Raw genomic sequence first — 21,297 nt, forward strand, 5'->3', positions numbered from 1 at the left:
CTTCCCAGAGACTCATTATGAGGAGCGAATATTTTATTGGCATGCAATGGGAGTGGCTTTCATTACTCAGACCAACAAAAAAAATTTTGTTTGAAAACATTTTTTATTTTAATAGCTGATCTTTATAGATTTTTATCTGCTGAATCCAATCCTGGCCTTATTTTTTTGTATCACCCATAGTTTCCAAGCAATATGTATTAAATATTCACTGTATTACCCCTATACGGTAGATAGGGAAATCAATGAAACACTGTGTTACATCATAAAATTCTTTGTGTTTACTGTTCACTGCATCGTGATAAAATTGCTTGTATTTAGTAAAGCGTGATAATACAGGGTTCACTTGTCAACTGGAATTGGTCTACATTTTCTTTTCTTTTTTCCTTGAAGCTTCTTTTGTAGCTTTTTCTGCGATGAATCGCTTGCTGAACTTCTCGGTGAAGTACCAACAGTAATCCCCATTATCTTCGTTCATTAGACCTACTTTTTCAATTTTATTATAACTATAAAAAAAGCTGTTAAATTCTGAAAATATTGCTTGATTTCATAAATTATATGTAAAATGTGAATAAATGGTGGGTGATACAACTTTAAAACCATCAAATTTGGATTCAGCAACTTTAAAAACATAAGAATAAGGTATTTTCAGTAAAAAAGTTTTTTCCTTGTTGGCCTGTGTTATTTATTATTCCTTCAAGACTGGGTATAGAGAAATGCTGCTGAGATGTGATATATATATTTGACTTTAAAGTTTTCCCGAGGACAATAATGGTTCACTTACGTTAGTCTTTTCTGGCGGGTGAAAATTACTTGTCTACTAACTCCAACTCAACATTCGGTTTTGTAATGCTGATACCGCGATTATTCGTCCAATTGTATTACGCTCAACTATGTGGAAGTTAATACTCGAAAATGAAAAGGAGAATTCGTTGATTTCTACCAATTTATTTTGTCCGTACGACATGTTTCAAACCATAGACGCCATTATCAACTACAAAAATTGATGGGTAAGCAAACTTATTCTCTTTGAAGGGGATGGGGGAGAGAGTGTAAGGGGAGGGTTTCAGGAGGGTGAGGGGAAGGTGTTGGGTTGGAAACCCCAAGTGGAGGTTGTATTGAGAATTGAGAAAACAATACAACACCACTTGGGGTTTCCAACCCAACACCTACCCTTCCCCCTCCTGACACCCACTCCTTCCACTCTCTCCCCCATCCCCTTCAAAGAGTATATAAATGTTTACTTACCATTCAATTTTTGTACTTGATAATGACCTCTATGGTTCGAAGCATGTCGTACGGACAAAATAAAGTAGTGGAAATCAACGAAGTATCCTTTTCAGTTTTGATCGTGATTGCTACTTAAACTTCCTTCATCGTGAGCATCGCTTATTTTTATCCTTATGGTTTACTTTATTTACCGAGTGGGCATTTTTTTCTCGGCAATCCACTCACCGCAAACTCATCTCCACCATCATCCACTCTCCCAATAAGAGCTAGCGCCACCACCTTCTGGATGGGTCTCGCCTTCTCGGTGGGCTCCCGAATCATTTCCTCACCGTGCCTAAGGGGGCTGATGAGCTTTTTGGAGTGTCTGGGGGGGGGGTGGGGTGCGGTTCTTCCCCGCCTGCATATGTCGTCCTCACCCAGGGCTATCTTTTAAGCTAGAGGCCACCTTTTCACTCCCCTCTCTCTCCCGCCGGGCAATCGCCGCTCGAGAGGCCCGTCGTGATGGGTCCTCTAGGGCCACTCTTGGTTGGCCTATTTGCGGGAGGCGACCCACTCGAAGGCTTGTGGGGGATGTATTTGAACTTCATATGAGGTGAGGTCATTTGAGAGGGCCGATGGGTGAAGGAGGGAACTTAAGGTGCCTTCACAGTTCGGCTTTGCGTCGACGCCACGAGAGCTCCCGCCCCGCCAGCAAATTTTGCCCTTCACAGCTCTGCGTTGCGAAAACAAATGAAAGGCAAAAAGCGCCGGCTCCTAAAAATCGGCCTGGGAGCATATCCTCTATATTATTTCTACTGTATAGATACCTTTTTCTCATCTCATAAGCAACCAAACTCTACAAATGAGGTACCAAAATGCATAGAATTTATCAGAGAACATGCGACGTCATATCTTACTTCCTAAATGTTGCTATTGTTTCCTAAAATTGGTTTTTAAAAATAAAAAAAAATCGATTAAAAAAATAATCAATTCCGGCAAGATTGTCCTCATCCCAATAATACAGTTAACGCCGTCGGATCCCACCATGCCTTTTAATTTGACTCGCAGACAATTTCCCATTAAGGTTTCCTACGCGATGACAATTAACAAGGCTCAGGGTTAGACTTTTCAAAGAGATGGCTTATTCCTGCCTAACCCTGTATTCTCTCAAGGCCAACTTTAAGTAGCATTCTCTAGGGTAAGATATTTTCAAAATATTTTTGTAAATATTAAGGAAAACGCTAAACAAGTATTAACAGAGGATAGTGTAATTACTTCCAATGTTATGTTTAAAGAGGTCCTCTGACCTCAATTTGTGCATGAACATTCGAATTAAATTTGTACATAAGACCCTGCCTTTTTTTCTACATTTTAAAATTAGAAACGCGCCTATCCCTCTGTGGACCTGCATTGAAAAGAGCGGGGGAGGCCCGCTGGGAGCGGGCGTATCACGCTCGTCATCTTATGATTTCGAGCCAAACGCATAACACATATGTTGTTTTCTGCATTTTTACGCAATTTCATTTCTTAAAATATATTTTTCTTAACTATAAATAGCATTTGAAGTTAATATGGCGACCACAATGTCGATAATCATGCATGTGATGATGGCCCTTGCCTATACATTATTATGATCTTTAAATTTTATTTCCTAACTCGGAATATTCGAAAACTATCTAATTACATGCACTCAGTGAACATGAGTAACGTGGAATGTTATCAGGAATATTTATTAATGATAACTGTTGTTCAAACAGATTGTCCTAGCCATGTTATCTAAATAGCTCCAACTGAGTAGATCATGAGGGCACAATTATTTGGTATCAATTGGAATTTAGACGGCCGTAGTCACAAACAAGGAGCTATCACGCTGTATTTAGCTTGTGGTACCATTGATAGGTATGTGTAATGCTAATCTACGCTCCTCAGAGATTGTAATCTAATTTAGGGTTAACATTTATCCTATGTTTAGGAAAGATACGAAATATCTATGCTTAACACTTAGAAGTAATAGTAAATAATGAAATAAACAGCATTTGTCACTCCCATTAGAGCTAATCTTGCATATTTGTATATCTAAGCTTCTCATAAACAAACAGCAATTCAAAATCGTCGGCGTACTGCCACCTTCACGCAGAGAAAATCCGACAGGTTCAGTTTTCTGCGACGACGCAGCGAGCTGGAGACGTGACGTCATCAATTCTCATAGACGGGCTCTGATTGGCTCGCTAGCCGCGGCGTCAACGCAACGCCGAACTGTGAAGGCACCCTTAGAGGCTTGGTTGAGAAAGATGGGTAGAGGAAAGCAGGAACTGGTGTGAAGGAGGAAGGTTTTAACCATTGATCGGTCAATTATTCAATTCAAGGTGAAAATATTGTTTTACATTTAAGCATAGCAAGTATAATATACAGGACAGTCCATATTCCACCGTTTAATTCATTGTATATCACCAAATTTTGGACGAACCACTCGTCAATCGCCATCACAGTCAATGGAAAACCTTGACTGAGTGAAAAACGTTGAAATTTAACTAAAAAGAATAACAAAAATTAGGTTAACCCTGATCGGCCAGAAAGATGTAGGCAATTGGACAAAAAGGAGGAATTCTATCATTTTTATTCCTTCAAGACTAGGTGTAGAGAATGTAAAATTTGTTTTGCTCGTGAGTATTATTTTATTTGCAAATTCGTTGATTAATAATTAATATATATATATTTATTATCAATATTTATTAATTTATAAATATTGCGATATATCTCATAAAAGATGCATAACCTCTTTTGGCTAAATAATTAATTGGCATTGGCGAAAAAGAAAATCAAAAGATACTCCATTATAAACGTAGGACAGAGTGGTATGAGCTTCTGCATGCCCATAAACAATGAAGTACGCAAACAAAACTTACCAATGATTCTCGAGGAAGAGATCTGCTCGCTGCCAAGTTGATATTCATGAAGCACAAACATAGTTCGGAAAAACTTCCAGAGATGGCGGTCTAGTTTAAACGACTGAATTTCTCGTGTTTCTTCCAAGATACATCGCTGGAGGTGCAAAGAAATACGTAGAGATCCCTTATCCTAGTTAGGTAGAAGTGTGTATCGTAAGAAATACGTTGGCCAATAGAGGCTTAGTGATCAAGGCGTAAGATTTTTTTGTTAAAAAAACTGATGACACATCCATCAGTACTATATATTCACAATATTTCTAACTAATGCGCCATAATGTGATTTGTTATCTCCTCCAAAATGTAATACACAGAAAAAACTTTAGTTAGGCTAACTAGGATTCAGGTTGTGTTGTACTGCACAGCAAAAGCCATCAATGAAATCAAGGAGAAAGCTTTGGGTGTCTATATCCATGGAGAAGATATTAGTATACTGCGATTTGCTGACGGCGTTGCACTCATAGTCGAGACAGAGAAGGATTTGATGAAGACTTTGACAACTATGGAAACGATAGTGGCCAGCTATCAACAGATAATGAACAAAAAGAAGACTAAGATATTATTATGCATCAATAGAGAGGAGGATTAGGCAAACATTAACCTAGAGAGGCATAAGCTTGAAGGGGTGAAATATTTTTCTTACCTGGGAAGCCGAATTACCAACGATGGACGAAGCAAGAAAGAAGTAGTCAGTAGAATAGCGCAGGCGAGGAGGGCTTCCTACAAACAGAAGAATCTTCTTACAGCTGTGAATAAAAGCATAAAAGTAAGGAAACAATTCATCAGATGCTACATATTGAGTATGTTTCTCTATGAAAGCGAGGCTTGGACGTTGACAGCAGCAGAGAAGTCAAGAGTGGAAGCATTCGAAATGTGGTGCTACCGAAAAATGATGAAGATATAATAGATCGACCGTGTAAGTAACGAGGAAGTGCCAAGAAGAGTGGGGGAAAAGAGAAGTCGCCTAAAAACCTTAAGCAGAAGACGGGAGAATTTAGTTGTCCACATTATGAGAAATGATGACCTGATGCAAACAATCGTAGATGGACAGGTGGAAGGGAAGAAGGGCAAGGGACGGCCTCGAATGAGTTACATAGGACAGCCTATGAAGGATGTAAAAGAGAAGAAATACGTCACTATGGAATGGCTATCGGATAGGAGAGTGGAATAAATAAATGAATTTATTACTCCGACCTTGAATGTACACTTTCTTTCACACCATAATTTTAACGGAGCTTTAGGTAGCTTCAGTGGTTAAAATAAAAAACCAACATGGAAGATACCATCTTAAAAATTAAATTCAAGGCAGGCCAGGAAACAAAAAGAAAGTACCTATATATAATTTTTTGAAACATTATCATTATGAAACATATATGTGACAATAACTTACAACAAACAAGAACAAAGTATCATATATGGACAGAAGTAAATAAATTTCCTTTTCCTCCTTCCACAAAAATATAAAAATAATATATAAAAAGATGAAGAGCTGCGTCAAACCAATCTTAGGATTCTTGACCAATGATGATTATGAGTATGGCGGAAAGTAATCTGGTTTAATTCACAAAAATTTCTAGCATGTAATTTTATATGAATAAATTTATGGGAAGATTAACCGTGGGAAACTGCTTTTAGGTACTACTTGAATGGCCCCTAATACAGTGTCTGGTAAAATTAAACAAGCATCGTCTTCCCATCGTGACTCATAATACTGGACTGAGTATTGTAATGCGAAAAAGGATTCTGGTATTTTTACCATGATTCCCGTTATTTTACTTTTTAAGAAGGTTTCAATTAAGAACAGTGAAGTAGTTAGATCTGCACTTTTTTCTCCGTGATAATGATCACCAGAGTAGAAGTCTTCGTAATGTGGTGCTGCCGAAGAATGATGAGGATCAAATGGATCGACCAAATAAGTAACGGGGAAGACCCAAGAAGAGTGGGAGAGAAGGGATGCCTCATGAAAACCTTGATAAGAAGACAGAATATCCTGATTGGCCATATTTTGAGACATGATGGCTTTATGAAGATAATAGTCGTGGGATAAATAGATGGTAAGAACATAAAAGGAAGACCTCAAATGAAATATATGGAACATGAGTAGAAGAAGGATGTGAAAGAAAAGAAATTTGTGGGCGTAAAAAGATTAGGTGATAGGAGAATTCAGTGGAGAGCTACCTGTATGTCAAACCAATCTTAGGATTGTTGACATTTGATGCCTTTCTAGCTTACCCGGCGAACTTCGTACTTAATTTAATTTTGTTAATCACTGAATATCTTAGTTACGCCATTTATTTATCAAGAGCGGCTGTACTGATTTTAATAATATTTAGCTCACGGTAAAAAATTATAAAAAAATAAAGAATTAGCATAACAATGGCTTGTTGGGAATATATTTTCTTTATTCAAAGTACTCCGGGGAATTAGACCAAGGCAAGTACATGCGGATTTTTTCAACGAATTTTCTAATTTCATGCTTATACTTAGGAAATTTAAGACACTGTGATTTTATAAAGCAATTAATAAAGTGAAATCCATTCTTGGGGCAAGTTCACGCCACGCTAGACCGATAATTGACTAACGCTCAAAATCTCGTGAAAATAGCCCCATGGAAGCAGCATAATTTTGTAATACTCGTGGCCCGCTAGTTATGACTCGGTTCGGGGAATCGCACTGCGTAAACGCACCACGGCACCTACATATTCGGGTTTAATCTCTTGAGTTAAGCACCTTCTGATATATGAAAGTTTTTGTTTTTTTTTTATCAGGCGCAAGATGAAGCGGATGAATCGAAATTAAATACATAAACCTTGATAAGAAGACAAAGAATGATGATGAATGACAGTGGCGCCGACTCCATGGGGCCTGAGGGGGCCCGAGCCCCCTCAAAGATTCGTTTGGGGGGGGCGGAGCCCCCTCAATAATTCAAGAAAATAATTAAGCTATATTATGCTTTGTGAAATCACAAAAATATATTGGTAATTTTTTTCCCACGTTTGACGATAGTTACCTTTTAAAATAAATTCAACAATGTGTTAAAACAAATAATTATAAGGTTAAGCAGGTTAACTGAATCAGGTGGTGTGAATCATGACAGCTTTTCGGCGCTGCGACACACTTTGAATTTAACCTCTTCCCGGGGAAAAACCTCCGATATGGGCCCCCCCAATATTTTTTATAAGTCGGCGCCCCTGATGAATGATGACAAGAAATGAAAATAAAAAGAACTGATAAATTATGAGAAAAGACGCACTTTCAAAATTGTTTGCGTTCAATTGCATGGAAAACGAAAAACGCGTATACATTTGGTTCCTATTTAATCGTGGCCATTCCTTATATTCTCTTTTGCGATCCAATGGCCTAAGCGTATTGACGTAGAGAATTCAATCACCAAGCTTTCAGTGGTTTGCGTCGGTAAAAAGTCCGTTTTCCCCTGTGTCAAATCCGATTGAATGTTACGTGAAACAGACATGTGATAATATTTCCATCCGAGGTTGAACACGAATTGCTAAGGAATATAATCCTTGCTTTTTCCCCTGGATTTTTTCTTGGTGAAGCTGGTCTGTTTTTTATTCCTGGAATATGCGAGGCTATGAAATGTCAAATTTGATACCTGCATCAAAGATTTCCCGACGCAGGTGAAGAATTTGATTTTCGATATCGTGAGCACTAAAACTTTCATGTCAATGCATGAATATTTATTCTTTTGACTTTTACCTGAATCACTTTTAGCATCAAAGTTTTAGAGCCTGTCACTCAATTATTTATCCTCAAGTTCATTGCTATGATGTGTTATTCACCGCGTCCCTTCTAAAACAGGCCTTTTGATGGCTGTTCCCGAATCACTCTATATCGATTGACTTTTGCTTGCGACATTTATGCTCCAAGTGTGTGTCAAACTAGATTTCCTTTGAACGCTTCTATGTGAACGAGTTGTACCATGGAAAAAACCCTTATGGGAAAGAATTGTTGCTTAAAAACGAAACAGTCTTAAGCATTCATTGGTGAGACATTTCGGACATGACACATGGCATAAAAGGCACGCAATATTCATGGAAAATATTTCACGAGTGTATTGGTAGTGCCCTCTCTATTTAGATTCCGCAATTGGTCCTCATTTTAAAATAATTTATACGAAAACAGTGGTAGATAGGTCCGTGCGTCGAGTAAGTTGGGAAGAGGAGAAAGATGATTGGGTTTTTTGGGCACAAAGTAGATATATATGACGTAGAGATGAGCAACAGACAGAATTTTCTTCAAAGTCAGAAGAGGCGTGTATTATAAATATATAGGAAATGTCATGTTTCGTACCTTATAATACAAGTAATAGGAGAAATAATCTTGTTGAGAAAAGTTATGCGAGGAACTTAAAATACTTAAAATATACCAAAATAGATTTTTCTGTGGTTCTCGTTTATTTTTAGTGTATATAAGTAACAAAATGTAAAGGTAAAGAGTGTTAACTTTAGACTGAAAGATAAATTGAATTGTATTGATCACACGTTTTCGATTGAACACTAACAGGAGCATATTTCCATGCAATGGCATGTGTTTAAATGGATGATTCTGGCATCTGTATCAATTGACATATTTTTACTCGCAGAAATGAGATTTTTCATATGCATTTTAGTTCGATTAGTAATTTAAATTACCTGCTTTCTGTACAGAGATACTGGTGCATCCTTGGAGATGCTTAATGTTATGAGTGCAATCGCCCCAGAAAAACTAGAAAGAGTAGAATATACTCCATCAATATCATTAGTCAACAATCCTACGATTGGTTTGATGTAGCTCTCCATTTCTCTCTCTCCTATCCACTAACCTTTTTATAGCGACGTATTTCTTCTCTTTTACATCTTTTATAACCTGTCCTACATAATTCATTCGGTGCCGTCCCTTGCCCTTCTTCCCTTCCAACAGTCCTTCTACGATTGTCTTCATCAGACCATCTTGCCTCAAAATGTGGCCAACTAAGTTGTCCCTTCATTTGCTTTTGGGGAGGCTTCTCTTTTCTCCCACTCTTTTTAGCACTTCCTCGTTACTTACACGTTCGATCCATTTTATCTTCATCTTCCTTCAGTAGCACCGCATGTAGAATTCGTCCACTCATGAATTCTTTGCTGCAGTCAATGTCCAAGCCTCGCCTCCATAGAGAAACATGCTTGAATTCTATGCTTGTACTCTCGCTGTAAGGAGGTTATTCATTTTCTAGAAAGCCCTATTTGCCTGCGCTATTCTACTGAATATTTCTTTCTTGCTTGCTTTGTCCATTGTTGGTAATTCTATCTAGCGATTCGATCGATGGATTTTTCTTCCTCAAAGGAAAATACTCTAGAATCGCTGGAACATTAATTGCTTATGCTTGGTTTCGCTAATAGTAGGGCCCTCTTCGCTTCTATAGCGTTGGGGTGTTTTTCCCTCGTCCCGCTCCTTCCGCTCCTTTCCTTTCCCAGAGGCGTCGTCGGGCTCCTATCGCGGCGGCGCCTCTTTCCTTTTTCCTTCCTCTCCATCCCCTCCCCGGGCGATCGGGCGTATAAGCCACGGGCTTGGTTCCCGGCCCCGGTGCGTTGTATCCTTCGAAGGGTTCACCTAGAACCCTCAAACTCTTTGTTGGTAATTCTACTTCCCAGGTAATAAAATTCTTTCATCTCTTCAAGCTGAAGCTTTCCTAGGTAAATGGTTGTCCTAGCTTACTCTCTTTTGCTGCATACTAATATTTTAATCTTTTTTTGTTGATTTTCAGCTGATATTTGGCAATTGTTCTTTCCATGGTTGTCAAAATTTTCATCAAATCCTTCTCTGATTTGATTATGACTGCTATGTCATCAGATAATCGTAGCTCACTAATTTTTTCTCCGTAAATATTGACACCCAAGTCCTTCTCCTCGATTTCATTGATGGCTTTCTTGATGTAAGCATAAAAAATCTTATCTTCATCATTCTTCGCTAGCATCACATTTCGGATGCTTTCACTTTGACTACCGTGCAGCTTTCAACGTTCCATCCTCGCTCCCAGAGAGAAACATGCTCCATATGTAGCATCCAATGATTAGTACCTCCGTATACTATATTGATTACTGTATACTAGTCTATAATGACTTACCTAGTGTATTTGAAATGTGTCTGCAACGGTTAATTAACTCCTGTGTTAGATTTATATTTGATATACGTAGAGATGAACATTTGTCCAAATTCTACACTAATCTGAATTGGTTACCTCTTCACAACCGAAGGGATTATATCCTGGAATCTTTTATCTTCTCATTATTCCAAAAACAGACTCCTGCATACATGTACGTATTATTCATCCCCCGCAAGAAGTTACTGGAATTTCCACCCGCCGTATTTACGACCTTAAAATTCCTCAAGCTATAGTATATAATAAAATTCCCGCACCAATATATATTTCAAATCTTTTCATCCAAAGATTATGGAACTCTCTTCCGCCCAATATAAAGACATCACAATCACTTCAGTCGTTTAAAAGAAGGCTGCACTCTTATTTGAAGTGTGGGGCTTAATTCAGTCTCCTCAGCTCATTTAAGTTATCATCTTAAAGTTGTGATGTTATCAAAACTATTTACATAAATGTGTATATGTATGTGTGTGTTCATTACTGTCTAAGTTAAAACTTATATTTTTCTGTTATTAGTATTGAATATTTTACATTTTTTGTATAAATATCTACTACTTGTTAGCCTTGCAATAATCTCCATATTGCCTTATTTTTGTGAAAATGCCTTTCATTAAGAGTAGAAAATTTCCTGTATTTTCTAATTTTTGCTCTCATAGGTTTTACCTTGAGCATACTAAAATATTCTATTCTATTCTATACTGCTGATAAAATAGTATCCCAAAATCGTATTCCTCGTTATACCTTAAGATTTCTGTTTTTTGTCCCCCCTCCGAGTTCTCGAATTAAAAGGTATTAGTGCCGCTCGTGTTGAGAAGGTTGGAAATTAAGATTTTTACTCCTCCAGCCTTCGCCGCCGCATCGAAGGGGACCTTTTGCCAAGTTTCGCGACCCCTTATTCCTCGCCCTGCGCCGGTAGAGCATTGACTACCCGGGAGGGGACGACCAATCCTTGGCGCGGGTGCAGCTCACCTGCTGCCGTCGTTGCTTACTAATGGGTGCCGACCTAATGAGATCTGTGTTAGAGATACCACAGCCATTTAAAAAATGTATGGGATGGATTCTCTTTCTGAATATTTAGTTTTATATTTTTCTGTATGCCTAAATCTTCCTTGTAAATGAGTCTACATTTTTTAATTTGATCATGCTGTAATCGAAAAGAATAATAATGGAATGTATGAATTTAATCATCATTGACGTTTTAGTTGGTAAAGAAGGCCTCGATAAGATCTTAAAACAAGTTCATTTGCACTGTGATCCAAAACGCGTCGGACGTATTGATATAGTATTTTGCTAGTATACGTAATATTTCTATTATTACCGTGCGGTGTGCATGTGGCGGTCCTCTTGCATGCTGAATGTTGGTGATTGGTTGCCCCTGCCAAACACACTAGAGGTTGCTCACCGGGTATTATGTAGATTTAAATGTGGTATTTTCGTGCTTAAGGAGTAGAAAAAACTAGGGAAAATCAAATTCATAGAACAGTTTTGGACCGTATTTTGAAATCAAATTAAATGTTCAGTTGACTCAAAATAGGCACACGAGAGTGAGCAATAGTCTACACTATCTGGTCATCACTAACAAGAGACAAACATAAGAATGCGTAGACAAAAAGTTCGCTCCATCTAATGTAAGGCAGAGGAGCGCAATATAAATATATTGTCGCCAAAATGTGGAAAAGTGCAACTATATTTTCTTCTAATGTGTCGAAATTTCACCATATTTCGCCTGAATTGGTTGGATTTACCAAAGGATTTCCCTGATTGGATGACTATTTAACAACCAAGTGCTATCTTAGGATGGTGCCACTACAGTATGGTATTCGAGACTCATTTTCTGATCACCGATGGCGGCGCTGAAGGCGCTGACGCAATTTGCAAATATGGCCAACGAATCAAGGGTGATGTTGTGATCAATGGGACTGCATAGAGGAGGCCCAGTTACATCCAATAGAAGGTTGATTTCTGTTGCTACTTCGGTCGCATTTTAATCAGTTTCCAAAAATGTCCGCGGCGCGGTGATGAGTGCAATGCGATCCACTTTTTTTCCAATATTTTTCACTATATTGTTTGCAAATACCAGGAATATCTCTGAAAAATTATGAATTTTATAATCATATCATTACGTATATGAATTTCGGTTAACACCGTTCATTATACTTTACTTCCCCGTGAAACTCTGATAAATTTGTCCGTCAGCGACGTGTGTGGCGACTTTTGTGAACCCATTTAAATGCCCGGTGCGTGAAACCACATTTAAAGACCGACTTGAGGATCCTCTCTTCTAATATTCGTGACTGTGATGGTAAAATTGGTTAAATAGGATGAAAAATAAAGTAGAAAATGTGAAGGAAGTTTTTCTTGGTTTTCAGGTAGTACATCGATATCTACGGACCACGACAAATAAAAGTTACGAAGTAGAAGGCAATAAATTATTACCAAAATATCCGGTTTTAGCTCATGGTGATGACTCAAAGGGCCCCCTAATGGCCATAAATACGTGACTCCGACAAAAACACCATTCTCAGCTGTGTAGAAAAGAAAATTTTTAATACGATGTTTACCTAAACGCGTGAAACCAACTAATCACCGCCACAAAATGTGGTGAATTGTAGAAATGAATGGCAACTAAAAGGTTTTGTATGTAAATATTAATATATAAATTATATTAATTACGACATAAAGATAACTTAATACCTACAGAATAACAAGAGATGATACCCAAATATGCCTCCGATTTCTTAACGTGGTTTCACAGGGTAACTACTTGGTAGTTTCGGAACTATTCTTCCGAATTCGGCCTATAGTCTTATACGACTGGATAATGGAAGAGGATTGCGTGAATCATCTGATTGTGGCCATATGAGGACTTGGTCTGAGACAATCTCCCTCTCTTTCTCCGTTACGATCTCTTTGTACTCCTCTTTGTCCATTTCTCCCACCTCCCACCAATCAAATTTCGACTAAGCCTTCCGCACACTTGGCCGACACCCTACTCTCACTACGAGACACTTCAGCAAGCAGTGGAAACGAGACTCCAGGGCGGGCTCGCAAGGTTACACTCCTGGGGCAGGGACTGTAAGCGCGAGCTTATCTCCCCTGCATACGGGAGGGGAAGGACGGGAAGGAACAAGGAAGGAGGCGCCGCCGCGATAGGAGCTCGACGACGCGACGCCTCCTGGGAGTGAATAGGTAAGGAAGGGAAGGGACGAGGAATCCCGCACCGTCACAAAGGCGGGCGGGTCCTACTATTAGCGAAACCAAGTATAAGCAATTAATGTGCCAGCGATTTTAGTGCATTTTCCTATGAGGAAGAAAAATCCATCGATCAAATCGCTAGATACTTCAGCAAGCAAACTAAGAGGGCTGTGAGCGAATTCAAAACCGTTCTGACCCTTGGACGTCATGAGCTCGTGTTTGGAGCCACATTTAAGGAGGTGGCCGACCGTGGCCATCGGAAAGTAGCGTGGAGGCAGTAGGCGGGGGTAAGGGAATGCGAAATGTTTTACCTCAAAATGCCAAGCATAAAAACCATTGTGAATGTTTCCTGATGTTCTGGATATTTTTAAAGAGTGTAATTATTGTGGTTGAAACGATCACGCGGATAAGATTAGGAAAGATAGAAGCGTAGAGATGGCGCGGCAGCAGAAATAAGGGCTTGCGATGAGGTTTGCCCCGCGGAAAATGCGATTCTGCCCATGGAATGATCGTCGGTCACGCAGCTGGCCGATCGACTGGACACATTTTTCTCCTCGGGTGCATATTGGTGATCATTCACCCCCTGTGAGACACCTCTGTAGGTTGCTTGCTGGGTGGTAAGTAGGTATAGACGCTTCCATAAAATTGCTATTTTACAAAAGTACAACATCTTGTAAACCAATAATAATAATCTTGTAATATGTAACTGCCATGGAAGCGATTTTAAAATGAATATTTTAAATTTTTGCAATGACCGCCGTGAGCTGGAGTCTAGGGAACAGTTAGAAATTTTTTAAAAATTATCGAAAGTGAAGACAATACTCTTATATGTGAATATCTCTACCCATCCTTTTCGCCTATTCTGGCGTCCGTTTTATTTTATTTTTTATTTTATCCTCAAACCACCGGATACAGCTCTTATTGGCCATTTTACACCGGGGTGTTCAACAAATGTAACATGTAAACGTACACAAACGACCATGCCCTGGACCGGGGAAACCTACCCAGGCGGGACTCGAACCCGCGACCTCTTGTTTGGCAGGCGAGAACGTTACCCCGCCGCCACCGAGGCCGGCAAATTTTAAAATTCATCAAGTAACTAGGTAACAATAAGATAAACAAATCATAATTAGCGCCTGATGATGATGATTATTCATTGAAACCCGGGTCGCGCTCTAATATAAAAAAGTGGTATAAGTAATTGTGTATATCCAGGAAAAAGTTATAATGGAATACCACAAGGTTAACCAAGAGTTAGTGAATTTTGATCTTGTAAACCGTTGCGCGCATTACTAATTGAGGTTTTCGTTTTCAAAAACAGTGAAGGCGATTTTCCAGATTTGATTGAATTCGGTGGCCCAAAAGGTGGCGTATTTGAGAAAATATTCGTTTAAGAAAATACCTCGTCCTACTTTCTACCGCTTTCTCGCTCCCTCTGCTGCGATACTGAGCCGTGGCGTCACGCGCGGGCGCTACGATGACTTCGTGTTTTCAAGCAGCCGATAAAAAGTTATTTTAAAGACTCAGTTGCATACACTATCCATCCTCTAAATTTTGGACCAATATATTTTGGGTAGGGGCCTTCTCATTCTAGTTATTCTCTCATCCACTCCGAGGGCCGTTGAAATTTAGCCGCACCAAAAATTTCCCTCTTCGACTTTCTGTCCATTGCTTCCTGTTCTTAAGCTCCAGCCTTTTCTATATAATGTTCTATTTGGTCCGGTCATCTCTTCTTTGGCCCTCATCTCGGACTCCTTCAATTTGAGTTTGCTTATGGAACCCGCTTCATCTTAATTTCGTCTTCTTTTCTCATCACATGTCCGATTCATTTTTTTCTTATTCCTCTAATTTCACCAAAAATATCGCCTCTCCATTCGAGTTCTCTGATCTCCTTATTGAATTTTCTTCTTCACATCGTAATTGTTAAGTCGTACGTAAAACATTATTTTCGAATGCATTTAATGAATTTCCCTCTTTCTTGTTTATTATACATGCCTCTGACCCATACATCAGTATTGGGCAGATTACTGTTCTGTATATTATTACTTTTGTGTTATGGGATGGGGATTTGGAAGAGAGCAGCCTATGGCTTGCTCTTCCCTCATTCTAGTAGTTTTGAATAACTGAGTGTGCTCCCAATGGGATAGTTTCCTTCATCAAAGAAAACGAAAGGCATTGATTGCGATTCGTTACCCTTCATTAGTGTATTCATAATATAAAAATTATTTGGTTTTAGAAATACCAGTCGAAAATGTTAATGGTCAATTTTAACTTCATTTGAAAAAGGCCAGATTGGCGCCCGTGCGATTCCACACCAAGAGACGTCACTGGGACCTAGATTCTGTACGTGTAGATAGGAGTTTTACATCGCCTCAGGTTACCAATGTATGCATGAGGCAAAGAGCTCAGGGAAACATCTCTTAATAATCACCTATTAAAATTACCTATGGTCGGAAAGTTTCCTTCCTTTGATAGGGTATTAATAATCCTAATTTAAGCCAAGCGCTGTCTCCTAGCAGGTACTCTACGCTACTGCCATGCTCGGCAGCAAGCAGCCTGCATCGTAGCGGCGTTCATAGTCTCGTACCCAGGTGGTCTCACATAGCAGCAGCCAGACGGGCTTTTCCCACCATTCATACTTAGCCGTTGCGTTTTCACGCGCTTGAAAATTTTCACTTTTCATTTAATCGCGATAAATAGACACTGTCATTTAGAAATCTAAAAGCGTGGAATATGTACTCCAGGGGTAGTAATCTTTCGATTTAGGTAATAAAAAATAATAGGAATCCACCCTATTATTATGTGTTATGATATTATCTATGCTGCGGGTCGTACTCTTGTGCGTGTAATACTCCGAAGTTCCCTTTTATCTTCTTCTATCGTTCAGTATACCTCATTGTGCCTCATCCTCTCTTTCCATTGATCTCCAGATGTCACCACCAGCATCAGAAGTCGAAAGCCTGCCCTCTCAAGCCTCCTTATTTGTAGCTAGTTATTCCTTGGTTATCCCACCACATTCCCCAACCGTGATGTTTCCACCCCGAAAGTATTGGATAACGCAATTAATTGATTTCTTTCGATAGAATTATCCTTTAATTTTTGGCTTTGACTTAGGATATTACCGAATGATTATTTAATTTCGATTAAAAACCCGATCCAAAGTTGAAAAATATAAATCGGGACTTGAATGACTTTTATGAACTAACTTTTTTCCAATGTCCTTGATAGCATTATCTTTCGTATTGACCGCGATACGAACCCGGATCCATGATTGCAGGTCTAGTAACTGAGCAGCTAAGCTACCAAGGTGTCATTTTCTGGCTATAGCACTCGGCCGGAAATCAGGGATACGGGTTCGAACCCCAATTAAGGCGAATAACTTCTTTTTCTCAATTGAATTTTGTTGTACATTGGGGGTGACTTTGTACAGTTATCACCGCGGCTAGTCCCGGTATACTAAACCATGTTTTATCTTTGTTTTTAAGTGAATTTGTTCGCCTTTTACCCTAAAAACTTCCCGTAAGTCCAGTCCAGCGTTTCAATCCCTCCACTTCTTTTTTTCTTAGTCAGAAAACATCTTATCTTGTAGATGCACACTGAAGTGTCGGGAGAAATATTTGGCGAACCTTCAAATCCGAGGAAGCGTTTGCAGTCTCCCTTGTGCGGGAAGTGCATGTGCCAGCTGTGATTCGAAGTTGGGGAACATAGGCCGGCTACTCCTTGAGCTCTTTCCTGGCCGCCGAGATCACGGCTGAGGCGAGAGCACGAAGCTCAGTTTGTTTGTTTGTTTGCTCCGTTGCGATGGCTACGCGGTGGTACGTGTCTTTATCCCGGGAGACATGTTTTCGTGCTACGTGACCTATCTCTTATTTGCCATCATCTGCTCCTTACTTTTATCACGATTCGCATCGTCTTGCCCGTTTTTTTTTGCCGGAAGTGCTTGATCGTGCGCTCGATTAAATAAAACAGCAACAATGGAAGATGTTTGCTCGATAGAAATAAATACATCTACATTATACTCTACGAGCCACCTCTGGTGTTTGGCAGGGGGTAAATATACAAAAAAAATGCAGCATGTAATGTGCAAGTAATCGTTTTCATCAAAAAAAGGGCCATGACACGATGGAAATAAATAAATCGATAGAAATAAATACATGTACATCTACATTATACTCTACGAGCCACCTCTGGCGCTTGGCAGGGGGTAAATATACACCAAAAATGCAGCAAATAATACGTAAGTCATCGTTGTCAAAGATAAAAAGGGCCATAACACGGTAGAAATAAATACATCTACATTCTACTCTGCAAGCCACCTTTGGAGGTTGGCAGGGGGTAAATATACCTACACCAAAAATGCAGCATGTAATACGCAAGTCATCGTTATCATCGAAAAAAAAGGACCATGACACATGCACATGCCAACAGGTGGTGTGAACTCAAACCGACCAGGCATTACTCCACGCAAGTTGACAACACTTACCCAAAAAATACAAAATGAAGTGGATATATATCCGTGTAGTTGCATAAAACTAGTTGGATGTCAAAAAAGGAAACAAGGACCAATAAACCCAAAACAGAGAAGGGTTTGTATGAATTTGCTCGACCCAGCGAGTGCGGCCATTAATTACGTTGACGGCACATCTATTGCTATCCCTGATAGTTCTAGGAAAGAAAGATATATCTCCGCATGCTACAAACCATATTATAGTTCATCGTTCAATCCCTGGTCAACGAAAATAAATAACATAATGGATTTATTTTGGAAAATATGTTTATTTCCGATGAGAGGAATGGAAAATTTGATTGCCTGTTATTCAAGGTTAAAGGTTTTGTGGTTTGTGAATAGAAAAAAAAAAAAATTGGGAGATATTTTAGATGCATAACCGACATTGAGAAAATGTGCAAATTTCTCTCGTTTGCTATATAGGTTCAGCTACCCTTGGGTTGGATTTATGAATCTATGGTTGCATGGTGAAAGAGTGTACAGAAGATTTCTCGCCGAAATATTTTGAAACCTAAGTATGGGTGGTTTATGTCACCCTTCGTAATCGTCATAATTAAATCCTTAACCGCAAATGTGTTTTATTATTATTATTAGCTCCTGTTATTGGATGTTATCGATTGATAAATCTGACTTTTATCTGAAACATTCTAACCTACATATTTTTTGTATAATATTCGTGAATGTAGATTAAATTGATTTGCAGAGAAAGTGAATAGAATTTTTCGTGAGATGATCGCTAGCGGTAAAATGCACGAAGTAAGTGATTCATGTGAGGAATCTGCGGTAGATTGGACGAATTTTAAATTTCGCCGGTTGCAAGAGTCCAACTGTCAAATAAAAAAAATATTGGTACACATTCCACTGAAAGTATGATGAAATTTTCAGAAGCACTCATTGCTAACTTTTCCTGGTAACAAAGGCCTATGGTGACTCTGCTACGAGTAAAACACAAACTTACGAGTGTTAGAAACCTTTCCAAGATGGCTGACGTTGAAGGTGGCTTACGCCCTAAGCACACCAACAAGAGATAAAAACGTGGAAAAAAATGATTATCAACAGTTTGAAAAATAAATTTAAAATTGGGGACTATTATGAAGGGAACAGCATTAATGTAGGTGAATAAATTTTGGTATTAAATAATTAAGTAGGTGAATAAAAAAAAAAACTATAATTCCCGTAATTTTCTGAACACACCTCGTAACCAATATGGAGAAGGAATTTAGAAAGCTCGCAGCGGATTGTCCAATCACTGGATATTTCGTGGGAATTGATAAAACTATCTCTCATAAAATCCTTCAACTACTTTAGTACTCTTTAGAAATACTAATCTGAAGTGAAAATAAAGGAACTTTACGCTTGGTATTCTTTAATGAAACTATAAGATAAACTAGCTTTGAAACTAACCATACTTAAGAACCATGCTTTGCGATTAAAATTCTTCCACTAGGATGGCAATTATTTTTTTTGTTTAACATTGGTCTCTCAAGCTATCTGCGTTGTAAACTTCTCATATTTCATCAATGTAAATTCAGTGAAACTAATATTTACTGTGTTAAACGTTGCATGTATCTCTGCGTCTCACTTTGGACCGTAGATTGTTGCTTTGAGATGTTTCCTGGGAATAGCTGGTATAACAAATGAAAGGCCGCAGTAATGTTTCAAAGGATTTTGACCAACCATACGTGCGAATATGACTCGGAGAGGAATTTTGCTCCCGAATGTTACGTCGAACCAAAGACCAGGTCGCTTTCCGAATAGTTTTACCGCGGTATGTGAGGTGCCAAGGGTACAAAATTCATTGCGATCCCTCTCTTATCTCTTTGACCCCTGGTTCATCATTCCAAACAAGTGAATGCCTAAATGATGACCACGAGGGAGGAAGAGGTAAGGGTCACATTACAGGTGCAAAGAGAGACGTAGAACATTCAATTATAAAGTGGCATACAAATTCCGAGCGATTGCATAAGTTGTAAGAAGATTTTCGGGTGAAAAGATGAAAGAGAGGTCCTCTTTTGCACTCGTCCAGCCACACATTGAACATGGAGAGAGTAAATAAAGCGTAAAAGGGCGTACAAAACATATCACACAGATTTCAAACAAATTAGCTTGGGAGCTGCGCATTAAGCTTGCATTGCTTGAGTATTTCAGGATGGATATCTTTCTGAGAAACAAGTAGAAGATCGTATTGGAACCGGGTATTTTCAGGTCCGACAGAGGCGATGAATTAAGAGAGATATTTTGCCGAACGGATAGATACGAGATTTTTTTCCCCTGAATAAAGGACTTTAAGGAATACTAGGTGGAACTTCGTAAGAGCATTTCCTTATTATTTGGTAACGGCTGATGGTGACTTTTAGTTCTAGAAAATTTGTAAATGTAGACAGGTAAAGGTCTCCGAAGCATTTGAAAATAATGCAAATACCTAACTGCAACTAAATTTAGCATTTTGATAACCTCGCTATGCAATTGACGGATTAAACTATCAGATTTCCTCAAGTCGTCTTCCCATAACATTCCTTTAGCTCTTTGTGTCAAAGTAATCCTATTTGACCTATATTGTTCACAAAAACTGATATGTAAATAACATAAAGTAAAAATAGCACTATTATTAAATAACGATAAACCACTGTTAAATTATTGAATAAAACATTATTGTATCTGCACCAACTGTAATGATAATGTAGAAACTTGTTTTCGCTGCGATTAACACTTTTGCAATAACTGGTCCTTACATCATAAGTTCCTTAGCATATTATTAGATGGCATAAAATTTGTTCTTGGACCTTGTTGGAACCGTACAAATTGCTTTATATTCTCAAAGCTAGTTGATTGGACTTAACCGACGTATGTGGAGTTATATTGAGTTACTTTGAAGATGCGGTGAAACTCTTCCATAATCTAACCACATTATATTAATCCATCGGAAGTGAAATTGATTACACTGGGGACGTTCCAATTTGTTGTCTCAAATTATATTTGTGTTTGACCAACTTTTGGCGTTTGAATGAGAAAATAACCTCAGTTTTTAACTATCACGTCAACTTTTAAAGCTAGAGGATACCCTCTTTTTGTCTCACTGTTATAAAAAAATTTGTATATGAAGGAATTTAACAGGAAGTCGTATCTTATATGCGGCCCATACAGAATGATTTAATTTATATAAGGGTTTCACTCAGTAACTACAAGTTAAAATTGCGATGATCAATCAAATATTGACTCTTTTACCGTCCGATAAATATAAATAACAATTAAAAAATTTTCGCTTCCAGCTTTTTCTCTGCGGTGTTTAATCTGTGGGAATTTACGTG

The sequence above is a fragment of the Ischnura elegans genome, chromosome 9, assembly GCF_921293095.1.
Source record: "Ischnura elegans chromosome 9, ioIscEleg1.1, whole genome shotgun sequence".
NCBI lineage: Eukaryota > Metazoa > Arthropoda > Insecta > Odonata > Coenagrionidae > Ischnura > Ischnura elegans.